General features: G+C 43.9%; 1 protein-coding gene across 14 annotated transcripts in view; it reads left to right on the forward strand.

Moving 5' to 3' along the window:
* Positions 1 to 27,181, forward strand: part of LOC135920980 (uncharacterized) — a 377,473-nt gene that overhangs the window by 37,892 nt on the left and 312,400 nt on the right. The gene's annotated exons all lie outside the window — the stretch shown is intronic.

Below are 27,181 nucleotides of genomic sequence, written 5' to 3' on the forward strand. Positions count from 1 at the left end.
TTTTGCAGCCTAATGAATCATGGCTGTCATAAGCATGGCACCACTGTTACGACACATAAGCCACCTACTAAGCAATTTCTCCCGTTGGAAATGCGCGGCTCAACTACACTGGCACGACACGTACGTGATAACAAAGAGAGTCATCGTTCATCACTTCCAGGACTATCCGTTTATGTCAACACAGCTCCGCGTTCAGGCTGTTCTTTTTTCGCATTGAGCAACGCATCAAGATCTTCCCCCACTGCGTATGTGAAGAGCACACCCTCCCCCCCCCCCTCCACCACCTCTTAAATGGCTGCCTGTGAGCCATCATCCATTACCCTAGTGCGCGGGGTGTACCACTTCGATATGTTGAGCACCCTTGAAGCTCAACGCATTCAGGCTCTGTTTTTTCAACTGAGAGTTGTTGTCATTTCAGATAAAGGCAATGATTTGCGCGTTTCATTTTACCCTTGGTGCTTACTTTGCACTTTCTGAAGATGAACTTAGCATTTTTATTTTGTTTGTTGACGTAGCGATGCAGGCCTAATCAATCACTTCCACTGAGAAAGAGTTGCGGGCCAGTGTCCCGCATAAAAAGGAGTTTGCGTATAGTTAATAATCAGTTTTGCATACAAGTTTAAGTAACCGAAACAAACCGAATGAAACTATTGCGAATGGTCCCTTTACGGGTAAATGAGGATTTGAAGCGTGTGTGATATCAAGAAGTTGCAGTAGCGCTCGCTTGTGTGGGAACAAAAGCGGGAGTAATATTATGCGATAACAAATTAGCTATACGAAATTTTAACAAAGGGAGAATCTCGGAAGAAGCCCTCCACATTCTACTCAAAAACCCTCCCAGGAGGGACATAACTTTTATTTGGGTACCAGCACATGAAGAAGTCCCAGGCAACGAAGCCGCTCATGAGCTCGCCCGAGCACTCTACCACCGGGCAACTCTAGAGCAGCCAGTTCCAGGGATAAAAGATGGCATGATCACGTACAGGGAAATTGTCGATCACTACAAAGCCGAAAGAAGAATCTTTCCACCTCCGCATCGGTATATCTCTCTGGAGGACGCTCGCATTTGGCGACGCCTCCAGGGAAACAATTACACATCACCACATTGGATCTACCTAACACAGACGAGGGACTATAACGACGCCCTCTGCAAAATTTGTAAGCAAAAAGGTACGCTAGACCATATAATATGGGAGTGCGCTGGCTCCCCAGGGGCCAAGGAAAACATTGTCAGTAGAGAAGCCTGGGAGGCCTTGCTCCAGAGCGAGGCTGAAGACGACCAGCGTCACGCAATCCGCCTGGCCGTTGAGGCCGTGAAGACTCACCGTCCTCAACGCGCGGGGACTGCTTCGTCCTCCTCCCCTACCTACGTGTAGGTTAAGAGACGGGCACCCCAGCTCGGTGGAACAATAAAGTTTTCAATCAATCAATCAATCAATCAATCAATCAATCAAGAAGTCCTTCGTCGTATTATGTTTTTCCGTATGCTTCTATGATAATGTTATTGCGCGCCGGTCCTACTTCGGCCGTGGAAATTTCGCTATTACGACTTTGAATTTCTAGTGCGCAAAATAATTTTTTGGTTTGAAACGATGAAATAAGACAGCGGAGATGTTATCCCCAACGGAATAAAAACAAAAGATACAGAATACCATGCACAAAGTACACAGCACTGCACTAGCATAAGCATTACATGGGGAAAAACAATGAGTATTCGTTGATGGTATTGCAACGTGGAAAGACAACATTCTCTGTTTCTTCACTGTCGTGCAAAGATAAAGGTTAACTTCTTACTACAGGAGATTATTGCCTAATGACGACAAATACTAGACTAGTCGGTTCTGCATGATAGAAAATGAAATAGTTCTCCGTCTGGCAGGGTCACAAAGAGGAACATTTTCTTGTTTTTAATTTATAGCACCAGCTGGTGTCGAGTTCTTAAACTTTCAATTGTTTTAAAGCGGTATTGTTCGCATTATAAAAGTTGCTAATTGCAATTAAGGTATTGTATTTAATATTGCAATTGATTACAGCGGCCAATTGCTGCCATGAAAAATCAATTATTTACTAAACAGGCGGTTACCATCACGTTACTTTCCTTCCAGTTCTTAACGCCGCACAAATGCAGTAACTAGAACGAGCTGGCCTAGATTTTATAGTTCGTCGTCTAGACCCTTTCCCACACTGTTTATCTTCGCTAAACATTGCCTCTAAAAGGTCTTCGTAGCTCATCTTCGCTCATTTCCTTGTAAAGGCAGCAGTAGTGACACTGAAAACTTTGTTAATGCAGCCCTGGACATAAATGCAGTTTTGTAACATGCGAGCACATTGCGCACAAGACAGTGATTGCTCACTGTGGCGGTGCTCGCGTCTGCATCATATATGAAATAGAGCGCTTCGTATGTGCGTGTTATCAATGGAGAGACGTGACGGTGGTCTTGAAATACATGTACCTAGTATGAACAAAGCCTACCGCAGTAACATCGTTCGAGCACGTGGCTACATGCACGAAAATGGGCGCGTGTGGACCTTTGTTTGAGATTGTAGTGGGCACACTGGCCTCTCGTGCCTGATACGGCCGAAACCGATCATACGTTTACCAACGCATTTCATCTCTCCAGAGTTCAGCGTTTAGGTTTTCAGATTCTAAAGAATAAAGCAACACTCTTCAGCCATATGGTTATCTGATTTAGACCTAATACTGGGCTGCTCTCTCCTTTTTTCCTCTTACAGGAAAATTCGCATTGAATGAGGACACAAAACGCCTTTAAGGATGATCTTTTAAGTATTTAACTTTTAAGGATAGATAAGTAAATTCTGCAGTGGAATATTTGGTTAACTTCTCCAGACTTCTTGCTTAACAATGACGAATGGAGAGGCAGAAGCTAGTAGAAACGCACAGTACAATGAAATAATTCTGTTATTTCGTTATTTTTGCGCAAGCACTGTAGTATGCATACGTGTTGACTCAGATTGATGAACCATGAACCAAACCGATGAGAAAAACGGGTGTTTCTCTGTTCCTCCGCATATTGCTGATGTGTTTTCGCGTTCTCTAAAATCGCTGCACTAATAGACAGCAAGAAGTAGGGCCGGTTGATTGATTGTGTGCTGCTTGTGAACGTTATGGTGATACTGAATAAAAGAAACGCATTGTACAAAGAAGCGCACATTGTTTCCACATTAATTTCATGTCAAGCTATCTCCTACAATATGAAAAAGCTGCCAAATCACTGAGAAAATGTGGTATCCTGAATATCTTGCAATAAAGCTTTCTTGCAGACGTGTTGAAAAAAATTTTCTTGTGTAATTCATTTCACCGGCTCCGAGAGCAATGTGCTCTCATCTTTACAAAGTTAAGCGTTACGATGTTTGCCGCAAATAATGGGCGAAAGAGAATTAGCCACCCTAGCTCTAAGAACCATTAATGTCGTTTAAAAATATTGCGCACCTTAAGCAAGTGTGCCGCACGTCTTACACTACGCATCCTGAACAAACGACAACCAACTCTGAAATTAAAACTGTTGAATGTGTGTCTTCCCACTAATATTAAGAAAATATCACTGCACATGAATACGCCTATAGATTACTTGCAGGGTTGTCGTTTACTCTGGGATAAAAGAACTGTTGACGGCTTAGCTTCAAAGACGGCTGCTGTTGTAAGTAGTGAATTGCTCTAAGGCAAGCTTGAGCGGCTTCTTATTTTTTATTGCCAGGCTTGCGTCCCATGCTTTTCAAAACAAATTCTTGAAGCTTTAGGAATGACGCATTTTACAAAAGATAATTAGGCCTTAGTAAGGCCACGTGACCTCTAGATGGCTATTTGCTGCGAAACATGGAGCTAGGACTGAAGGCCGTACAGTAACGCCATGTTTATTGCTTTTTTATATCTGAATCAGTAGAAGTGACGAATAAATGTGAAACTCACAGAGAAAAGTGCACAAAAAAATTGACTTGGCGACAAATACCGCATGTTACACGTGCAGTTGACAAGGCGCAAAAATAATAGGTAGAAGACAAGACTAGAAAACCAGACACAGTTGCACAAGACATTGTCGCCGAGAACAGGCTCATCAGACCAAGAGAGTGCCCATTGCTTCCCCGATAAGAGATTACTTCTTGACCCCCTTCACTGAGCGCTTTCCCTGAAACATACGTGTATAATTATCGATACTTTGCCTTCGCTGTCATCCGTAATGATTCGTGTGGGGCTACACCTGTTGAGAAACCTGCCTTGTGGCTAGTTCCTGAGCATTTCCAATAAGCTGGTTGCCTGGTGGCTCCTTCTAGTAATTTATTTTTAATGGACCATACGCCACGCTCCCCAGACATCACTGCTTGTTTCTTACAATAAAGATAAGGAGATAGGAGACCATTGCACAAGCAGAAACCGCGTCTCTCGCTGATGGTTGCTATATGTATAAGAAAGAGGATTTCAGCATGGTTGCTGGTTGATGAGACATTGCAACACAGGACTATGTTTCACTTCCTACAGAGCAAGTACGACTACAGTATTGAGCCATAAATTGGAAATCCGCAAGCGTCCGTATAATATATGAAAAGTAGGAATGTTAGCCTTGGACTTCCTTCAGCGAGGCCATAAGCCACAGCCAAAGTAAAATACTAACCTTATAACGTACGCAATTTGATGTACTCGCGATGACTGGGGTCATGCACGAAGGATATTCGCTACTGGAAAAAGCTAGGCTAACTTATATGTACAGGTTATTGACAAGTTTTGCTTTTTAAAGTGTACGGAAACTAAGTCTTATTTTTTCTCTCCTTTATTATTACCCCCGTCCTCCCTATAGCCACCCGTGAAATCCCTCTAGTTAACGTGATGGTTTCCGCTAAATATTCTTGCTTAAGATTGATCGGAGGAAGCACAAGAACGCATTGAACTGGAATTTTCTTCATACGTTATTTGCTAACTACGAAATGTGGTAGCGTGATTGGAACTGGAGTGCCATCCTACTCGTTTTGTGTGCGACCTACATGTTTATGATTTTTCCACTGAATTCTTATCGTCATTCTCCACTGCGTTGAAGGAATAAGGGTTGTTCTAATCGCTTCATCGCCTAGGTAACATGATGCATGGTAAATGTTACGATGATCTCGATGAGAATAATTAGATCATTAAAAAGTTTGCCATTAAATGTGACAAATGGTGCAGGAATAATCGATGGTGATCACAATTCAAGTTGGCGAATAATTCAAACGAACAATACAAACTAACGAACAGCGAGCAAAATGAAGAATGAAAGCAGAGAGAGAGCAAACAAAAGAAAAGTAGAGATGGCGAAAGATAGAGGGGCACAGTGAGCAAGAGAGCGAGGGGGACAGAGAACAAACTAATTGGAACATTTTCTGTGCAGAGTCCGACCACCAACTGGGAAAAGAGCAGAAATAGCTAAATAAAACTATTAACCTTAAGAACAAAGTATTGAGCAACATCAATGTATTAAAGAGTATGTTCATGACTGAATAGATTATGTCCCTAATATGGACGATGCTACCAACTTACACCGCGCACAATCTGGCAAGCGATTGATCAAACTTGTTTGCATATATAGATATATAATAGTACGCGCCTTGTCCGTGTGCCTTCTCTTTTTCTCCTGTATGTGTGCGTACGGCGCTGCTGCGGGTATCAATATGCAATGGCAATTGGCCCATTGGCCCACGCTTCCCCGCTTCTACAAAGCTTGATGTCTAGATGTCAAAAGATGCCTATAAGCGGTTTTCAAAGTGGACTCAGGGATGTTCGCTGCGCTTGCTCCTCCTTAGCAATATTTATAGCCTAAAAGTCACGGTAGTTATGTCTAATGATAGCTGAAAACTCGACAGCCAAGAGTATTGCAAGCTACAAATCAAGCGAGCACTCATCTAAAAATAGACCTGTTTCCTGCCGTTCAGTTTAGCAGACAGACCAGCGCTCGTTGTATTTTCACCGAACCTCACACAGCGCAAGACGGCACTCAAGCGAAGGGAATAATGCAGGCAAGTGATTTCTCAGACGAAAAGGCGAACACTGCCTCCACCACATCGAGCGAACTTCTCGAGTTAGTGCTTTGTGTAAAGTCGGCACGTTTTGTGTTTTTCTTATTGTGCCACTCACGCCATCTACGGGAAGGCAGACGTTCCCCCTGGAACACACGTGCGTTAACAGTAATTGCAATAAAGTACATCCGGGTTCCTACGTGCTTGGCAGGAAAGGTTAGCTACGTGCCACCCTGCAGAAGGCACTGCTGAGTGGCCCGACGCTCGGCTAAAACGAGAAGGAATCCCAGAAACCAGTGGGGCGTCAAGGGATGTTCTTTTGTCAGGAGCAGAGAAATATTCCCCTAAGGGCAAGACGAAACAACTTTGCGATTACAGGCCACACTGTGATCCCAAAGAATTTGCCAGATTAGTTGTCCACGACAATAAATCAGGCGTAATGCGGCAACTGAACAAGTGTACTAGCTTTTCGACCGTTATTTACTCTCTGGCAAGTGGTCGTATATGCTTGAACAAAGACTAATATTTTGGTGCAAAACAGAAATGGGGATGTATTTGGAATGGTGTGCCCAAGCACTCGCAAAATGGTTCAATACCTCATTGGACGCATTGAGTCTGTTTTGGGTTCATCGCTATTGTTAGCTTATTTGAATTAACTTCAGCTCAACACGAGACTTTGAACGCATGAATGTGCTTCGCTTCGGGCATTTTTATTTGGCATTACATATGTTTGCTAGTTTGAAAAATTGGTAATCGGCTATCGCTGACTCGATGCCTTGGGAGTAATGGCCGTTCAACTGGTGACGATGTCCATTCGAGCGGCGCAGCTCCGTTCAAGTTATTTGACAGGACAGTTCCAGATTAAGTTATACTGGGGCCTTATCGATGTCCTGATGGCGGCCGAGTTGGCTAATGGCTCTTGTTGAACAATATTTGAGGTATATCACTTCTGAACCTTTCTCAATTAAGGTCGATCAGCACTGTCGTAATATACCCAAAATATATTCATTGCACCGCGAACGACCAAGAACGTTTCACCACAAAGGAATCAGCCATATGTAGTGGCGTGTGTGAGGTTATACTAAATCCAAAGGAAATATAATGACGGAGAAATACTAAAAGAATCACAATCGACAGAAACGAGGCTAAACCTAAAAACAAGCTTTCACTTGTCCGGTTCTCCTTTGCTCCCTAAAGAGATTGCGTGTTTCGAGCTCTACTGTGTACCCCTTTGTAGAACACTGCATTGCAGGATTAAACAACAGCCGAAACGACATTTTAGCAGTGGTCCTCGAAATCATGATGCCGTTATGTTTGCTATCAACTTCTCGATTAAGCAAATCAGCTCATTTGTGACCTTTAATGCCATCTGTCTCAACCACGGCCTCTCTTTTACTATTGCCATTTGGCAAATGACACATGTCAAGCCCGATTTCTACGAATTTTATTCCTGCCATCGCACCTAACAAACCTCCACTTGGTACAATTAGTGCACCCCTAAAGCTGGGAGCTGCAATTAGCAAACTTGGTACTCCATGCTCAACGAGCTCGAAAGGTGTTTTGCTTGCTTGTTCCTTTTGCGAAAAGCTGTCTGTCTCATCACGAGAGAATTTGTGCAAGCATACACACAATCCGAGCCGACAACATGTTGCACGTCATACTATATGACTCTTAAGTGGGTGACGTATAACTAAGCGCCCGCTGGCCTCCCTTCAGTTACACATAGACTACCAACACACAATGAATAAGGTTGTACTCTTTCACCAATTTCGTGGATCCATAGTGCCACAATGATACCAAGCGATAGACACCCAATATGGAGAAAGCATGGTGAGAGGTAAGTGTTATGCTTTTCTTAAAATGTGAAAAAGAAACAGCCGAATGGAAGCGAAAACTGGAAAGAAGATAATATGCTGACTCAATTGGGGAGAGTACAACTACCATCCTCATTAAATATGCTCTCCTTTAGTTATTAAACTATCATGGCGCCATCAATACAGCCGCCTTATTGGATATTTGTGTACACTGCTAGCCTTGGCTTGGTAGTGTTAGCTAGGGAGTGCTAGCTTGCAAGCCGGTAGAGTTATAATGAATGTTCGCTAACAATGCAACGTCTGGTGAACGCCAAGTAAAGGGACTGATCGCGTGTTTTTGGAAGATGCGTTCACGTTGAATTTGAAACCAATGAAGTAATGGTGCTCATTGAAGAAATACCAGTGAGTAATCCTATATCCTGATGCAAAGGCTTTCGATCGCAGCTGTCAGGGCCTGTTGCATACACTTACTCTTAAAAAAACTAATTGTCATCGGAACAGCATCTTTCTGCTCGATGACCTCAACCGTTCCACCGCGCCTAGTAATTACCTAGCAACTGTTCTATCGCTCTCAGAAACACAAATACAAAAGCGCTGAACCCACCTCTGTGATCATATTAAAAAACAGGATAGTTTGCTACGGAAAGATCGCTGTAACCGGACTCTAACGAGGCTTATTGGCTGCGGACGGAGACCGGCTAACGAGGCAGTCAAACAGCAGTAAGCGACCAACAACGTGCCCAGTGCTGGGCACGCTGATTGGCCATGGTTGGCTGCCTTCACTACAACACAAAGAAAATTAAACGCCCATAGTTTCTCCAATCAACTGAACTCGCAGAAAAACAGTGCCACATTGGCGCTGTAATCCGGACTGGGTCTCCCCAATATTTTTTCGCGAGGATGTTACTGCTATGAATACTGTCGTACAACACTCTTATTACCTTCGACTTTAGATTCATAGTGTTATTCTAGTGTGCAAATGTCGCGTCCCATAGCTTTCACGGAGTACCACGAGAGTAAGTGTGCTGTAAGAGGTGAAATTCAGGCTGCGTTACAACGATACCAGTAAATGCTGTTCAGGATTGGATGAACTTTAACTGCCGTCTGACAAATTATATATGGCGGTGCTGGAGCTTCGTTAAGGGACTGGTTGAAAGATCCATTTGTACATGCCGTAGTAAACGCCTGATTTCTATAACTTAACTGCATGAACTATATAGTACAGGAGTTGAGATAAACACGTAAAAGTGTGCCTCGAGCTACCAGTCACGCGATAGTTTTGCTTGCATTCGCGGGCTTCTTTCATGCTGCATCGGGAGTTTTTCATGTTGCTCTACAATTCTCTCATTGACGCTTTTCGTCTAAATATCAGATTTGAAAAATTTACAAATAATCAGGACTAATTATGTAAATACCCGGAATGCGAAAAATACTTTGATTATCTCCATCGACCGCAAACAACATTACTTTGGTTCTGTCCAGCTACGTGGAGTTCTGATATCTTTAAATCCTGATGCATGATAGTTGGGGCACCCCGTAAAATGTTTACATCTATCTTGGCTTGGGCTGGCACGTGTTTGCAGGTGAAAAGTACACTGCACTATTATCGAAAACCAAGAAATTGTATATGCGTTCAATGGTATAACGTAAATTTGCGATGTATGAAAAGGCGAGAACTTTGTTTTTATCTGTCTATGACTGATGCTACATATTTGAATGGGAAGTCTGCCCTTTCTTGTCTTTTACCAATTTTGATGTGCGAACTCTAAACAATAGTACGGTATATTGGTTTCTTCTTTCAGACTCAGTTGTATATATGAACAAAAATATCTAATTGGATTTCTGAAGTAATAATTCCCGAGCTTTCAGTGTTATTTACTGTTCAGGTGAGCAGTCATAGAATCTTAATTTCAATAATATTAGTTTGGTCATATTACTGGTGTTTAGAACACAGAAGGTTGCCCCATAGTCAAAGACTATATCGGGATCTCATGTGACCAAGACAGGCTCCGCCTTTCCGGGAACTCGACATATTACAGGAACAATACAAAAATTATATTCAAGACAATCTCAAAAAGCTGAGATAACTCCGAGCATCAGCCTGCTGTACATCAGGGCACGCAATGCAGCTTGTGCGTCCAATAAAGTAACGAGAACGCACACTTCAGAAAGATCGTCAGCAGCCGAAGGCTGGCAAAGTTGCTTCGCGAAAGGCAAAATACTTTTTTTTTTCTGGCACGCAGATTGACTAACAACAAAGATGCTTGTTCATACTGTTTCGCATGTTTTTTTTTTTGTTCTGCAAAAGAAAAAAGAAAGAATAAAACCTGAAGCAACAAACTCCACGTACTTGGAACGGTCGGAGTATCGAGAATCGTTGGAATGCTCGTCACGTCTCCAGTAATGGTTGTAAGATGTCTCTTCGCGGCAGGCATATGCGACAGCTGGCAAATTCGCGCAATGTGCTCCTCCTCCCCCCTGGAAAGTCTACGCTTGCTGCATGAGTATCCTGGGACGTGCAATGTTACCCATAGTGCTCATGAGGCGACTGGAACAGCTGTGAGTCTTCGCTCGCTGTGATGGTTTCTCAGGACATCACCGCTGTCGAGCGCTCCGTCCCTGTCCCTTCCGCGATACTACGGATGCTAAAATAAGGGTAGCATTTAGTTTGTATATGTGCAAAATACGCACCATTCCATGAAGTCCCACCAATCAAAACGAGGATCCCTATTAGGACATCTGATACAAAGGTATTGAACCGGCCATTGCGGCATTTAGGCTAGGCCTGAGTGACTGATTTAAAGGGTCTAGCATCTCAAGACAACACATGAGCTCCGAATTCATCTGGATACGGTTTTCTTGACAACATTTTGCAGAACAAACAATTAAAAATTAAAATGAAGTCGTCGGCTTCATATTATTACGCCACACGTCATAGTTGGAGACTCCTCATAAATTTTGACTACCTGTGGTTTCTTTATGCGCACATAAATATAAGTACACGAGTGATTGCACATGTTTACCTAGACAGAAATGTGGCCGCTGCGTACGGGATTCAACCCGCAACCGCGAGATCAATATTGCAACGTCCAATTGATTAAGACAGATGGTGGGCTGCATCATAGCACCACAGAGTGCCAAGTCAAAGGCTGCAAATTTGATGAAAGTGTAATAGCGCAAGCCACAATAAGAACAGATCACGTGGTATATACATGCGATAGCGCAGCTTATGCGCGTTCCACCTACACTACCCTTGTCTTGGTTTCCGCTGTAACTCTCCCATTATGTAGCATATACGCCAGTCTACTCTCATCACCTCCAGAACAATTTTATCCACGTATGCTTTTCCTTTACACATGCTCCAAAAGTGTCGCATAAAAATATTCGTGCATTCTACTCTTACTTAGTCGGGGTAGCCATGGCCAGAAAATTGAATTCAGAGCAAAATGTCCTAGTCATTAAAGGCCTAGCCACCATGTTGGTGCAGTGGCTATGGTGTCGTGCTGCTAAGCAGATCGTCGCGGTTCCAAAACCGCCCACGGTGACCGCATTCTCAATGGGATGGAACTCAAAGCCGCTCGTGTACCGTGGATTGGGTGCACTGTGAAGTACGGCACTATTCGCAGTATATTATTTGGCTTAGCGCAACAAAGAGCAGAACTTAGCCACCAAAGTGCTGGGAGCTAATTATCAGGTGACCTTCGTCTGTCAGGAAACCGTGCGATGTCATGACGAAGAAGATTAACTAGGGTGCGGTTCCGGGAGCGAAAACATTTTATGGCAGAACTCATCACACGATGACTGTGGATAGTAATGCGAATACGAATGGCGCACTGTAGCGACAGACCACGTTCCCGAAGTGACGTGTATTTAAAATGTATAGTGGTAATTCTAATACTTTCGTTTCGTCGGCTATATGCCAGGTATTTCGATATCATCTCACTTTGCTACGGCACTCGTTTGCTAAGGTTGCCCATGGGCATAAAGGTACCACGATGACTGTATGACAGTGATGTGATGATGGAACAATAAAAAATAAATGGTATCGATGGAACGACAAATGTATACAACGAGGACAGCATCACGAGAGAGAGATGTCGATTCTTAAATTACGATGATGATATACCGACGAAATTATGGTCATGACATGGAGACAATGAGATGATGACGACTGCACGATGATGACGTGTCAACGACGATGTGAGGACAACTGGATCAAGAAGCGCAAATGACAATGATGGTATGACATAACCAGTATGACAACGACGGTTTGAAAATAGATGCATGATACCACCAGCGTGACGACGACCCAACGACAAAGATGTCATGACAACGGTGGTATATTCACTATTCAATGATGACATGATTAAGAGAAAGCTTTAGCTCAGGCCCAACTCTGACGCGGCCTATTCAAATACATGTAAAACGCAAAAAGTTTTTCTAAGATAACCCCTGGGCCGATATGAATGAAATTAGTTGCATTTCAGAGATAATGTAAAATTCTAGTGACTGTTGGAGGCGAAATTTCCATTTAGGTCCTGAATTTTGTTGAAAACATTCTCAAAAATGTGAGAGTTTGAAAAGAATAGAAGCATGAAGTTTACACATTCATAGCTCTGCATCAAGAATAGATATCGCACTTCTGTAAACGGCATCCATTAGATCATCGAAAGCGGACAAATTCGATTTCTCAATGTACATCATACGAGAACTCGTTACGGTTTTTACAAGGGTTCTGTAAAAGCTATATTTCCATATTACTATTTTTTCAAGTTCATGTGTAACATATCAATTTTGTACGCTTTAGATTCCCTGTTAGATGTAATTCATCGAATTGTATTATTATTTTTGTTGCTGAGTTACAGAGTTGTAAACTTGATAATTTCGTTTTCGGAAAGTTTTCGATTTTTGCAAATTTTTGATAAAACATGGTCAACGTGAATCAAAACTTTGAAACCAACAGGCAGTATTATTTAGGTTTTTCTTTCAAGTACAACAAACCTCATCAAATTTGGTGCAGTGGTTGCCGATAAAAACCAGTTATCCTTTTACATGTATTTAGATAGGAGCACCCGAGCTAAGGCTTCCTCTTAAAATAAAATGACGCATTGCGAATGGCCTCAATGGATCGACGAAAGTGGTATGGTGATGACGGAATCACACCAATGGGATGACCACACTGAATTTGCGATAGTGAAACGACACCTTCAAACGAGGGCTTCACAAAAACGGTATGACGACGGCTGCATGACGACCGTCGGATATCGAAGTTACAATGACGATAACGGAATGACCGCGATGGCATCTTGACGACGGTATAACAACGAATGAATGACGTATTTTTGGGAACCTAACTGCGCTAGGGAGAATGCACCGAAGTAGAAAAAGACAGGACTGCGTTCATCCTGTCTTCTTACTAAACATCCTTACTAACTAGCCTCCCAACACACTCTCCTTGAATGAATGACGGCGCCTGTATGACGACGGTGCTGTGAGGACGATGGCATAACAAGAGCAAGAGCTCAATGCGATGACGACAATGGCTCAATGAGGGACGGATGACGATGCTGGAGTGATGATGATGATTGCATGACTACGAGGACATTACGACGATGGTCTGTCATTGGAAGCTTAAAAGCGGCTGTTTGACGATCAGGGCTCGATGACAATCAGGACTCGATTGCAACCAAACGTGAGTGGGGTGCCTCGCATTAGGCGCTCACGAGAAGACTACGAATGAAGCTGTGCAGGATGATAGGGGCTGCACAATTTTGAAGTGAGGGAAGATCGCAGTGAAATTTATTATGAAGAACGACTGAGGAATATGCAAGAAAGCAAATGGGCTTGGAGGGACTTCAGGTTATTGTACAGGAATAACGTTGATTCACAGTGGAGGACAATGACTAGGAATCTTACCAGCAAGTATGCGGCCTGTAGCGTGAGGAACACAGTAACAAAGAACGTCAAGTGGAAAGTCAGAGAGGCTGACATAATCTCATGGGTGGTGGCAATCGAAAATAAACCTGCCATGAGTAACTACATAAGAGGAAAAAAACGAAATCAGGAAAGAGACAATCTCTGATAACTCAAAGGGAAGCTCATTACTTTTTGAAGCAAGATCACGATGCCGCAAGACACGCCCCTATAAAGCGAGATATCAGAAGGAAGAAGCATGTACTTGCTGCCATAAAGCCAAGGAAACGATAGAGCATCATATACTAGAATATGGAAATATTTGCCCCGCTGTCGATTTAGGAATCACTGGCCACAGCGAAGCCCCTGAGTTCCGTGAGAGCAGGGGGAAAGTAATCATGTCCGCAATAGAGAATAGTAAGAGGCGATTGGAAGATTGGTAGAAGAAAAGTAGGAAAATGACAAACGGAGGCGTACAAAAACATAGTTCACAATAGAAGTTCAGAAACTTTGTTTATGAGATTTCATCGTGGTTGTTTCTTTTCTTTTCTTTTTTAACATGGGAAAGATATTAGGCAATAAAATAACAAGATCTTGGTGGCACAACCTACAGCCCCGCTGTTTCCCGATCCATACATCGCGTGTCATTTCTGCAAGAAAGTTCGCCTTCCTGCACAGCGTTAGGTACGAGTGTATCCCGGTAAGCGTGAGGGTTACATAAGCTGTAGTTGACAGGAAACGTGAGAAGCACTCGGGGATCTTTGAATGCTATCCCGTGCCACTCTTAAAGGCGAACATTAAGCATGTTCCCTTGTTTTTAGGTGGTGCTTTAGATGTTATCGACACAAAGAAACTTCAACTGCACTGATAATGATTTGACGAACAGCCGTACTGTTGTTGAGCTCCCATTTTTATGACTCCCGTTTTTATAAGCAAACAATGGCAATACGCTTGATTGGTCATTTTAGCACAACCGCATGATAAAAGCAACACGCCTTAGTAATAAAGCCAGAACTTCTCCTGTCACCATCGTCCGTCTTCGTGGTCGGGGTGGTCGCAGCTTCATAACCGATACAAAAGCGCCCATGCAAAAGATCACTTGCTCTCACGCAATCAAGTGCGGTCACGTATTCACCACTGAACATCCAATATCGTGTGAGTTGTCAGGCAAGAGCTTCCGGCGTCTGATTGTTCAGGTGCTGTGGTTCTGTGGCTTAGATGCTAAGGTTTAGGTGCTGTGGACAGTCCTCCTTCTTCTCGCGCCGCCCTATTCCATTGTGACAGTGGCGGTAGACATTACTGTGGTAGGAGCGGCGGACGACAGTCGCACCTACGCCGGCGCTCAAACCACTGGACACAATAGGGTGTTTAAGATGTTGCATACACAAATGGGCTTTGGGTACCCAAAAGGACCTTTGCAAATGCAAATTAAGATGCCTGGCGTGCGCTCTTTTCTAAACCTTTGGGGTGATTTTGCGTGCCTTTCTGCGTTCTTTTGTAAGCGGAGTGGTTTGCATTCCCTAAGTTTGCGTGTGCCAAATTTAAAACTTCCCAATACTGGCTCGAATCGGCTTATACGCACGAGACGTGTGCAACCACTTTGATAGTGGTGGTTAATGGCTATATTGTATACGAAATAACACCATAAAACTCTACATTAATGTCTATAATGCAAGAAATATGCGCATTCAAGCGCACAGTTCCTTTTATAAAGTTTGTAGCTTCTTATAGAAACTAACTGACCTTTGTAAACACATTTTGCTATTCACTTTCATTGACAATCATCGCCGAAGGTTTTATGCACGATTATCTTTCGACCCTGCTAACACCCTGCTTAGATATGCAAGTATAGTAGGGTATGTATGGATTCTCACGAGCAACTGCAAGTTCTATTCAGTCAATCACGCACGCCCCTAGAAGATAACAGAGTAGTTCACGTCCTGGTAAGTTTATTGGAAGCGTATTGATAATTTGGGTTATAGCTGAAGGAAACTAAGCACAATGTTAAGCGCAGCATCATGCTATATGGATATATGGATATTGCTATATTTTTATTTTATTTTATTTATGATACCCTCAGGGCCAAAGGCATCACAGAGGGGAGTGGTGTTAATATACAAGCAAAACGTACAAGAAAAATACAATATTCGCTCATTATACAATGTTAGCTATATCATTGGAAAAATTACGTAAAATATTAGCACAATAACATGAAAAAACAACATTACAAATACCTTGTTTATAGATTGTTGGCTAGAAGATTTCGGAAGTGATGGTTATCAGTGATAGATACAGCATCAGAAGGAAGGTGATTCCAATCGCGACTAGTCCTGGGCAAAAAGGAGTGAAAGAAATGCTTAGTGTTGCAAATGTCAATACCAACTTTGTGGCTGTGATCGATGCGATGGGATCGGTAATGAGGCCTAGAGATAAATTGGTCGCGCAAAACAGGATGATAGTACAACTTATGAAAAAGAGTTAGTCTGGAAATTTGGCGGCGCGCAGACAGGGATGGGAGAGCAAGATTAGACTTCATGGCAGTAATACTAGCAGTTCTATTATAGTTGCACAAAATAAACCTAACGGAGTTATTTTGAACAAGTTCTAGTGCCGTTACAAGCTTGTCCTGACTTGGATCCCATATCGAGCATGCGTATTCCAGCTTGGAACGTATTAGTGTTTTGTACAGCAATAGTTTAAGTGACGATGGCGCTCTAAGAAAGTTACGACGTAGGTAACCTAACATGCGGTTTGCGTTGCTAACTATATGTTCAATATGAATGTTCCAGGTTAAATTAGTGGTAATGTGAATGCCAAGGTATTTGTACGAGATGACTGATTCTAATTGAACATTGTTAAGGTAAAAAGGAGATATGGAGGTCTTAGTGCGGGAAATGTGCATTGTTTTACATTTGCTAGTGTTAAGTTCCATGAGCCACGTTTTGGACCAAGTAGCAACCGCATCTAGATCGGACTGTAAGTGGGTAGTGTCATTAACAGTTCTTATTTCGCGAAAGATAACACAGTCGTCAGCAAATAAAAGGACGTTAGATTTTAAGAGAGGCGCCAAGTCATTGATATAGATAAGAAACAAAAGCGGTCCAAGAACCGATCCCTGCGGAACGCCTGAAGAAACGTGACTAAAAGCAGAGCTGCACTGATTCGCGACAACAAACTGTGAACGATGTGTAAGAAAAAATTCAATCCATTTTAACAAATCAGTGTCTAAATTTAGTTGATTTAGTTTATGAAGCAGTAATCTATGTGAGACCTTGTCGAACGCTTTTGAAAAATCTAAGAATAAGCAAACGGCATGAGATGATCGATCTAAGATTTGGTGCAACGCGTGAGTAAAGCACATAAGTTGCGTTTCACATGAATATGTTTTGCGAAAGCCGTGTTGAGCCGCGCTAAAAAATGAGTTTGATTCCAGAAAGTTAACCAAGTTAGTGTAGATTACGTGTTCTAGTATTTTACAACAGTTACTGGTGAGAGAAATGGGGCGATAATTACAAGGAAAGTTTTTATTGCCTGATTTGAAGATTGGAATCACCTTTCCTATTTTCCATTTTTCGGGGAGCGTACCCGTGTCCAAGGATTGTTGGAATATTTTTGTTAATATGATAGAGCAGTAGGTACTCGTGTTTTTCAAAAATTTGGTGTTAATACCGTCGAAGCCGGGAGAGGACGAGTTGTTTAACCCGTAGATAAGCTTAGCGACACCAGATACGTCGATTCGTACTGGAGGCATAGCTACGTAGTTGAACGCTTGTGTCAGGGGTAATTCATTTGAAGAAGCAGGGGAAAAATTCTGTACAAATGTTTGATTAAGAAGGGTCGCACAAAGATTGTTGGGTACGGGTTCATCAGAAGAATCATGTAAGGTGATAGTGTCGTGTGGTGGAGGGTTAATGGTGCGCCAAAATTTCTTTACGTTAGAGGCTAGCATCGACGGAAGCACAGTAGATAAATAGTTTTCTCTGGCGTCTCTAATGGCTGCAAGATAAGCGTCAGATGCAGCCTTGTGCGCATCCCAACGTAAATTAGAAGGTGAGAGCCTGGCTGCGCGATAAAGACGTTTTTTCTTGTTGGATAGCCGTTTTAAATGAACGTTATACCCATGGTGCCTGCGAATGGGTGGTGATGACTCGCTTTGGAATGTATTTTTTTATTAGTTCGTGCGCTTTAGTTTCGAATGCGTCCCAATTAGCGTGCACTGAGTTATTGTCGAAGTTATGCAAGAAGATGTCTATGAATGCATGGAGTTCAGTATTGATTGCGTCAAAGTTTGCTCTGTTGTAGTCAAAAATAGTTTTGCGTTGTTTTGAGCGTTTTGGCGCGGTTGTTTCGATGTGAAAGTTTAGCAGTAGGTGGTCACTAATTCCAGGATAGCAAGTAACATCAGAGAGAAGATCAGGGGTAGTTGTTAGAATTAAGTCAAGTGTGTGGGGTGCAGAAGCGGATAATCTGGTTGGTTCGGAAACAGTTTGGGTTAACGAAAATGCAGAACATATATCCAAAAATTCTTGTGATTCGGTTGAGTACGGAGTTAAAGTAGGAGGGTTCGTATTCCATATTATATTAGGGAAGTTGAAATCCCCTAAAAGTATGACGGGTGACGTGGGAAACCGAGTGTAAATCGTATTAAGGACGTCATGCAGTTCATTTAAAAAACAGGAAGCGGAAGAAGGGGGTCTATAGCACACGCCAAAAATGAGTTTACGATGGTCAATTATTACTGATGCCCAGACGATTTCGAGGTATGTGCTCACTGATATGCTCGATGAAGGAATATCATTTAAAATCGCAAGTAGTACGCCCCCACCTCGAGACGTAGTGCGGTCGCATCGGTATATGTAAAAATGTGAGGCTTCATGAAAGATTTCACAATCTTGTACGTCAGGAAAGAGCCAAGTTTCCGTTAGAGCAACAATGTGCGCAGAGCAGGAATCTATCGCCGATGACAACGAATCATGTTTGTTGACGACGCTGCGTGCATTGGTGTACATGATTGACAGTTGTGCGAATGGCCGTCCAGCACCCCTCTCGCCTTCCTAGGGCTTAGCATTTGCAGTGTTAGTGACGGGCTCATGCCGCTCAGTGCGCATATTTAAGTGGTATCGGCAGAGCGCGCTTCTAAAACATTTCTTCGGGATGTCAGAGTGTCACCGCGTTTTGAAGTATCAAAGTCTACGTTCTTTAAGAAGTTGGTTATTTAATTTGTCGCGTATCTTTCGTAGACAGGTGAGAAACGTAGCATTCGTCCTATATCTATTGTTTTTGTCACAAGAACATCACATATTAGGAAGAGACCTGTTTTAAAATTTGCTTACCATGGCAGATACGGTTCTTTTTTAATTCCTAACATAACGGCTTGTCACATGGGCCAAACTTGACCATTGTTAGAATACATCTATTTGCTGTCAAAAATGACTCGCCTATGCACCTAGGTGTTTCACATATTGTTCAACTCAACTTCTTCCTTCAATGATGACTTTCATATTTGCGCCGATATTGCTTTCTATCACCGTGTCTGGCGGAGCGCGAAATTGCACCGTGGCAAGGCGTGAAGGTCTGTTGCCGCTGCCATCCTTCATGTCGTGTACCCGGCAAAACCGAGCCTATCACAGAACCACAGACCGGCTATAACTCATAGCGCCATACCGAAGAGAAAGGTGACTGACTCGTCGAGTATGACGAAAAGCTGGCAGGACAGAGCAACGGACTGAACAAAAGGAAGGATCGAGAAGCAAAAGGAAGGTTTACCAGAATACTTAGCACGACTATGGTGCTGCTGTATGCGTGGAATGCTTTGAGCGTTTCGGTGCTTTTCGTTGCTTAGACTAAAGCTTTCATTAGAAGTGGAGGTGCACTGCGCAAACACACACACAAACACAAAACTCAAAGACGCACGTATAATAATGCGGCGGGAGATTTTGAAGCCAACATAAACGACATATAGCGAAGCTGCGATGAATAGTTTTGTTTCACTGCGTTTCTATAGATTTGCCCTAAGGTATCTCCTATTGCTTTCTCTTCATATTGTTCTCTCCTTTCGCTTTTCAACTTCCATGCACTTTCTGTATAGATAGGATTTTTTTCTTTGGACGTTCTTCTTCGTATTTACAGCAGCGAAGAGAAAGAATAAATATTATTTTCTGGAATATCTTAATGTACCTGACGTTTGCGCAGTATGTATTACTAAATAATTTCAGATGCGAGCAATAGATGAACAGGTGAGCTTAGCAGCAATGAAAATAACGTCGGTAGTGCTTTCTAGAACCACTCAAAGACGTGTGAAAGCAAGAGCTCGTCATTCTACAATGATATCCATCAACTCAAAACGCAAGCGACCATGGTTCTGTTACGTCCGCCTTTCCATCATGGCAACTGCTAAAAAGCGAATGATTTCCTTGGTCGCTTGTTTTCGCTAAGATAAAATGTAAAGCAGGTGGGCAGTTGGCTTCGAGAACATGTCTCGCCAGTGAATTAGGGGTACTTTTGCACCAAGGGCTAGGGGCAAATCTTCAGTTTTATTAAACGTCCTGGGGCCCCGCTGCCCCATTAAAAAAAGAACAGGGCAGTAATCAAAGAAAATATTAATATTACACCAGTACTCGCGCACTTACAACTCTGTTATTGTCGAACTGCTCGGAAAGATCAGGTGAATTTCAACTACCGTCAAAATGATATCTGCCGGCCTTTCAATAGGGATTCTATATAGAAGAAACATTTAGGTTGCCATTTAAACATCGCACCTATATGTCATTCGATGCTCCTAATAATACTACCCCACGCAATGAACGAAAAAAATAAACTGAAGTAATCTAAGAGACAATGTCGACACACCAAGATGAAAAATAAAAGTTTTTTTTTAGGATACGATACACCTTTTTCGCAAACTGCTAGTCGCTACGTCACGGTTTTGTCGAAAATGCTAGCCGATCCGTTTTAAACTTCAAGCCCTGAACGATGGGGAATGTTAGGCACACTGGCTGTATTAAAAATGCTTGTTTCGTTTGTGCGGCGATAGCAGACAACAAAGCAATGATATCGTCACGAAAAATTTAGTTATTTGCTGAATCATCCGGAACATTTTGCATATCATCATTCTCTCATTCAATTATCGTGTTTTCCCGTAGGTATAAATGTCAAGATATTTGATTGAACATAAAAACTTCCATGTAAAGTACTAGAAGAGAAAGTTCGGCGAGTTGGTGGTGATTCATGTTTCGGAAAGTAGCATCGCAAAACAGACAAGGACAAAGTGGCAGTGTCGTGTCCTTCTTTTCCTTCGACCTTGTCTATGTTGAGCAGGATGTCTATGTTGCGCTGTTAATTTCCGCACCATGCAAAGCTGTAAAGCAGTGATTTGGGCTTGTTGGTAAGACATCGTGAGCGCCTGTATGTATCACGTCTCACTTCCGTCCTTGTCTTTTTAACGCGCTATAAGCCTCACCATGCAAAGGATACGCAAAGAAAGTGTTGGAGATCAAATGAATCAGTATAAAGGGTCCATTATGCAAGTAATGTGCATTTTCTTAGAAAAATAGATTTATTGACCAGACCTGTAAAAATGGTTCAAATTCTTCGAAATTTTCTCGTCCTTCATCAATACACTTGCGTTGACATGTCTGCCACGTCTTGAAGGCGCCTGAAAGTGCTCGACAGGAATGTCTCTCCGAAACGCTGTAACATGCTTTTGCATGTTTTCCATGGTCTCCCAATGCGTTCCTATTAGCGCTCTCTTCAGTCGGGGAAACAAAAAAAAAAGTCGCACGGAGCCAAGTCGGGACTGTAAGGGGGATGGGGGACCACCAGGGTGTTGCTCTGGGCCAGGAAGTTGGTAACAATGAAGGACGTGTGGCTGGGGGCATTGTCATGGTGGAGCTTGAGCGTGTCTTTGACGTCAGCCTTCACGCGCGTGACCAAGCGTTTCAATCTCTTGAGCACCTCCAGGTAAAAGGCTGAATTGACAGTTTCTCCTACCGGTGCAACCTCAAAGTGGACTATCACTCGGGCGTCAAAGAAGACAGTGAGCATCGTTTTGATGCATGTCTTGCTCATTAGCCCTTTCATGGGTCGGGGGGAGGATTTTGTGTGCCACTAGCTGCTCTGCCTTTTCGATTCTGGGTCGTAGTGGAACATCCGAAATTCGTCTCCGGTCACGACAGAGTAAAGAAAGTCCTGGTCATATTGAACCAAATCCAACAACTCTTGACAGCGCGAAACTCGAAGTTCTTTCTGATCTTCCGTCAACACTTTCGGCACAAGCTTCGTGCAGACCTTGGGCATTTGCATATCCTTGGTCACTATCCCATGTAGCGCAAATGTGGACATGTGTTGGGCAGAACCCTCGCCACATTTCCCGATCGGTTTTACCGCGTTGCCATGGGTAGTCGCGTGATAATAAAATCATGCCCAGTACATATTAGTAGTAAGACACTGTAATCAAAGTAGTAAGACAAATAGTAATCAAAGACATTGTCAAACTCAACGACATGAAACAGGTACATCACCTCTTGGAATAGTTGTTTCGGTCACGCTAAGCTGAAATCAGTACAAGAAGAGAAGATTCTCTTCAGGTTTCCAGATGCGCACAACATTACGCTCAGATTATGCAGTTGGCAACTGAATAGTCCATAACGAGCAAGAAGCGTGTTTCACGTTCCAACTTTGAATGCCTGAACTTCGAAGTAAAGAATTCATGCAACTTTCTCAACTACCGGCTAATGCAACGTTAAGCGGTGCGGTACAGCAGTGCCCCTCCCCACAAGTGCGGCCTGATGATACTATCGCGTGCTCGTAAACTTATGTCGTGCTCAACCTTTGCGGTCCTCGGATGGAAGTTGTGGAACACCAGCAAGAATAACCGCTTACCTATTTTCTCGCCTCCTAATGCATTCGCAGGCTATCGCTTGAGTGCTTCTGTATTCGAGCGACTTTGCATAGGAAATGTGCGGCGTAAACTCGTCACCGACATAGAACTCGTGTTGTGTAATGTACCGGTGCAACAAACTTTCACCACGTAGTAAGAAAGACTTTTATATACTATACAGCGCTCGCAGAAAATAAGGTGTATGAATCTGCAAATATTTATATTTTGTCGGAAAGGAAGACTACGTTTGCAGCAGCTGTATGCAGAACATTTAGTTTTTCAGTATGCATCCGTATATGGTATGTTTGGCCAAAAAACTGTAGCTCCGTTTATTTTATTCAGTCTTTGCAACAGTATAACTTGGTTTCTCAAATATTTCATTGCGTTTCTGTGCATGAGAAACATTTTTGATCGTTGCCGAAAATGCCATGAAGATGAAGTGTTGTTGAGTTTGGCACTCAAAAAAGAGCGAAACTAAGCACTGTACCTTCCACTGCTGCTATCTACAGATACGACCAAGAGAGCTGCCGCCTTGAGAAGGTGCTTTGCGTGTCCACTTATGTGTTGGCGCAAAAGATGTGTTGGAGAATAGCTCACAAAAGTGCAGCACACGACGTTAAACGGAGAAACAGTCGGCAGATGTTTCACAAGTACAATTTATTTTAATCTCTCCGGCTCCTCAGGCGTCGTTTTTGATGTGTTAACATCAAGTTTCATCATCAAGCTCAGTAAAAGAAAAGAGAAGCCCAGACACCTCTATTACATCACCTTCAAACATCGTTATTGTCATCTGAACGGAACATTTCGGAGATACATTCGATGCGAAAGCGCCAAACGGGTCATTTAGCAAGAACTCCGGCGTCCTGGGTCTGCTGCAGAACCTAAATTCCTATTGGCCACGACGCCACGTCAGAGCGTGCCTCGACGTAGTTCCCATCGGCTGTGACTCCACGGTACAAGCGCGCTTCGATAAAGCAGAGCGAGCGAAAGGGACACTCTGTTGCAGCCTTATGCGGGAGACACATGGCGCGATTTTCCGTGCGATCAGTCGTACGGCGCGTCGTGTGCGACTTGCCGCATGCGGCGATTCGGGACACATGGTACGAATGACCGAGCGGCGGCTAGCTCCGCCCAGAACCGGCGCCCCTGCGTGGAAGTTCGGAATGCTGCATAACTTCGAACAGAAAGTGAAAGCAAACGTATTTGCACAGCTCTCTTGTTTGGAACAAACGATGACAATATAAACACTCCTATGGAAGCACTGTAGACGTGTTTCCACAAGGCCGCGTTATCAGTAACGGCTCCTTTGACAGCCGCCGACGGCTATATGGAGCCGGCAGGCACAGCTCGCTCGGCCATCGAATCCGACACCGGTGGCGCTTGTGACACGATCGCCGATCGCTTGCAGCTCGTAAAACGAAGCGTCTATGTTACTCGGCACAACGTGTACACAGTTATCCTACGCTTATATTGCAGCACATTTGATTTCATTGGCGCCGATAGAAGCGAACGAGCATGCCAGGCGAGCTTGCGATCGCTGGGAGACCGTGTAGGCCTAGCTCGCCGGCCGTCTATCCGAGGCCGAGGGCCCATGCCGATGCGTCCGCAGCTCGTAATTAAGCGCCTAAATTCATCAGCACAATCAATGCCTGAACATTTATGTTTTTCCTAAGTGAAAATACGGTTAGTTTTCTCGGTGCCGTTAGTAGCGATGAGTAAACACGCCAGTCAGGCGAGCCGCTTCGTATAGACGATTGCTGGCGCGTCTGCGCTGACCGCGTCCGATTAGAAATCACGCCAACGATTTACTATATCGCACAACGTTTTATAACATGCACTCTTTCGAGGCCACTTAATTCGATAAGTTACTTCGTGTCAGAAACAAATTGCTGCTTATTTATGTGCCGCCGTCAGCGGCGAAAGAGGCCCTCGTTTCGACCAGGGAGAAAAAAAAACAGACATGATCGGAGCGGCGAGGCGCTCGCTCGCCGGCTCCGCCCCGTCGGGTCTATGACGTGGCCGTGACGTTCGCGCTACCTGCGCTGTCATTGGCTGCGGTCGCCCGACCGATGCGGCGGTCGCACGAGAATATTCAGCAAGTTGGTCGCATGCGCGGCGTGCGATTCGGCGCCGCGTGCGGGGGATTTGGTTGAGAACCTGTTGAGTGCGGCTGCCGGTGCGAATGGTCGTACGACCGATCGCACCCAAAATCGCACCATGTGTCTCCCGCATTAGCGCGCCAGGTGTTGCGTAAGGGGAGAGTGCTTCATCGCGACGCCGCGTCACTCTCGCTCTCGCTCTCGGAAGTCTGTGTTACCTGCGCGTTACTTATCCGAGCAAGCTCTCGCCTGCGTTGTAAGTGCGCTTCGGTAAGGCCAACTCAAACCGCGCTAAGCGTTTCAACGCGCTCGCTTGCCCACGAGAAGCTCATAAATCGGAGGACCGCTGAGCGGCGTTCAATTGGCGATTAAGAATTTCGTATTAAGAGCACATAAGTGCGGAGCTGCCCCAGTATATTTTTTCACGCACAAGTCCATGTATTTGAAATTGCCGAGATTGTGTGTGTTGCCATGAGGGAAGCGAGCGCCGCAGCAGGAAGGCGCCTGGAGGTGGAGAGGAGGATCGGTAGCCGGGGAAACTACGAAGGAGCGCGCTGAGCACGCGGCGAAGCAACACCACCTAGAAGATCTACGTGCTGTTGAGCGAAGCGGGGAAGTAGGAACGAGGCGAAGCGTCACGGAGGAGGAGGGTGGGCGGAGGCACGCTGGGTTGACCTGATTGACCTCCTCTGGCATTTACTGCGGGTCTACTCTGCGCTATGAACGTACCAGCTTCGTCTCATGATCGAGATTCTGAGCGCCGAGCAAGAACGACAGAGCAGCGATGCAAGCGGTGGCAGACCGAGCGCGGGTCGACCGACCCCGACGTCGTCGCCAACACTGTGAAATAATTTACACCCTAAAAAGTGAAAAAGGGTGTAAATGTGTCTCTAACTCACACCCTTAGCGTGTTATCTTCATAACGGATACCCTAAGGGTGTGAGTTATAGACACATTTACGCCATTTTTCACTTTTTAGGGTGTAAATTATTTTACAGTGAAGTACCGGGCAAGAGCTGAACAAGTCTAGCAAAACGCGTGGGCTTGTTATGCCGAGGAGACCCCACATATGAAAGAGAGGCGGAAAATGAATAGTCTTATGAATACATTGCCAAATTGCTCGAAAAATTAGACTGCAATTATTTAGAGCGCTTTACAGTCTTTTGCTAATTGCACTTCGCAATTTATAAAAATCAATAACGGACGCAAAACATAAAAAATACATAATAGGCTTTCAAACAAACTCCGCACTTATACACAATGAAAGGATTTTTAATACATTCTACGCGCTATGCACGAAAAGGAAATTAATTGCACCCATACGCTCACACGTAACCCTCGTTCACGAAATAAGACCTCTCTGTAACTTTTTACGAAGAGTTTCATGGGGCTTATGTCGAAACTGTTCCCATCCTCAAAATTTGTTCTAAGTCGATATGCTTTGCATGGTTACTAGCAACAATTGCTAGATTGAAATATGTGCGTAAGCTTATTAGCTTAGTTACTTATTCAATTAGGCGTATTCAGTACGTGGCCACATCCTGAAGTGATTTATAAGGGTTATAAATGTGGCACCTGCCACAGCGTTTTCTATTTTTTCGGGAAGCTAAAGAACACCCTATCCAAATTCTGTTAGTGGTGAGCACGTGTGATGCACACACAATGCGCTCCTAAAGAGCAACAAGGCAGGAGAAAAAGATGCAATTTTACTCGTGGTATTTGTGCCAAAAGGTGTATTGGAAACCGCAACAAAAGCTGATGGGCAAGTTCGTCAAAGTTTTTGTGACGCAGGAACTGCAGTACTTTTAGAGCCAAGTTGTTAGCCTCTAGTTCGTGGTGTTTTTTCATGGCATGCTTTCCCAAAACCTGGCAGCAGAAAAAGGGGCTTGTGCTTCAGTTTTCGCGTAATAGATTCATGTTTTCGCGTGTATTCTAATAACAATCCCGGGCTATAATGCCTGCAGCTTGATAACAAGCAGCACTTTATGCATTTTCTGACGCAGTTTATTTTTAAACATTAATTTAGTTCAATAAAGCACTTGCCCTTGGAGGACTGCCTAAAATAATGAGGACATATGCTGCCTTTCCCCACACGCGCGTGCGTGCACTTGCATAGTATGGCGGCCATTGAGAATTGCACCACCGGTGAGCGCTGGGTCATCCTTGAGGGTGGCCCAATTGCATCACGATGCATCAAAATCACTCTCGTTTTCTTGCGACAAAAAAGTGCACCACCTCAATGTCCTCATCGTCCAACGGTGGCGCAGAAAACTGCCGGCCGCCATGCTTTCTGAGTCTCGCGTTTCAATCGCTGACACTGCACGTCGCTAGTGGCTGTGGTGCTTGTGCCACGTCTTCATACTTGTCTAACGTCCGCGCCAGCTTCCCTGTAGGTCCACTTTCACAGGGTGAAGTGGAGGTGGGTTTTCGTTTTCCCATCCATTTCCTTTATGTTTCCGCTGTCTCCACCCACGAAA

This window comes from Dermacentor albipictus, chromosome 7, assembly GCF_038994185.2.
Source record: "Dermacentor albipictus isolate Rhodes 1998 colony chromosome 7, USDA_Dalb.pri_finalv2, whole genome shotgun sequence".
Classification (NCBI taxonomy): Eukaryota; Metazoa; Arthropoda; class Arachnida; order Ixodida; family Ixodidae; genus Dermacentor; species Dermacentor albipictus.